This window comes from Arachis ipaensis, chromosome B04, assembly GCF_000816755.2.
Source record: "Arachis ipaensis cultivar K30076 chromosome B04, Araip1.1, whole genome shotgun sequence".
NCBI classification, from domain to species: domain Eukaryota; kingdom Viridiplantae; phylum Streptophyta; class Magnoliopsida; order Fabales; family Fabaceae; genus Arachis; species Arachis ipaensis.
Genome location: NC_029788.2, coordinates 2,392,804 through 2,393,461, shown reverse-complemented (window position 1 = coordinate 2,393,461; position 658 = coordinate 2,392,804).

Here is a 658-nt window from a genome sequence, read left to right as displayed (position 1 = left end):
GAGAGAGAGAGAGAGGGAGCCGCGATTTTGGTTCGCAAAGGGGACCGCAGTGGTGGTGGCGGCTGGCGCGGTGGCCCGTCAGCGGCACTGGTTTAGTGATGAGGAGAAGGTAGCCATAATAGGTGAAGAGAGGAGAGGGGGGCACTGCAGCTCTAAGGCTGTTGGTGGCGGCAAAGCATGGGCTGATGCGAAGGTTCTCTGATCGACGAGGACGAGACAGGGAAGGAGAGAAGGAGGGGTGGCCACGGCGGAAGGAGGACGGCAGCGGATGGGGTTAGTGGTGGTGGTGGTGGTAAGGTGATAAGAAGATGAGGATGATGGAGTGGTTACTGGGGAGAAAAAAGATAATAATGATAAGGGTAAATTGGAATTTTTATATAATTTTTTAGTATTTGGATAATTTTGTTGTATAGAACCTATGTTTCATGGATACCAATAGTAATTTTCTTCTTCTATAGGTAGATATGTTAGCGTTTTCAATTTTCGTAGGTAGAAATGATAGTTGGTAAACTATTAGGGGTGTACGATTGGATCGGATTGGATATAGGTAAATTTTCGATCTCATCTACACTAAAACATTGAGTTAAATTAGATTTAACAATTTTTAAGTTCGGATCAAATATCAAATATTATTGATAAAAAAATTAAAATTCCGAAA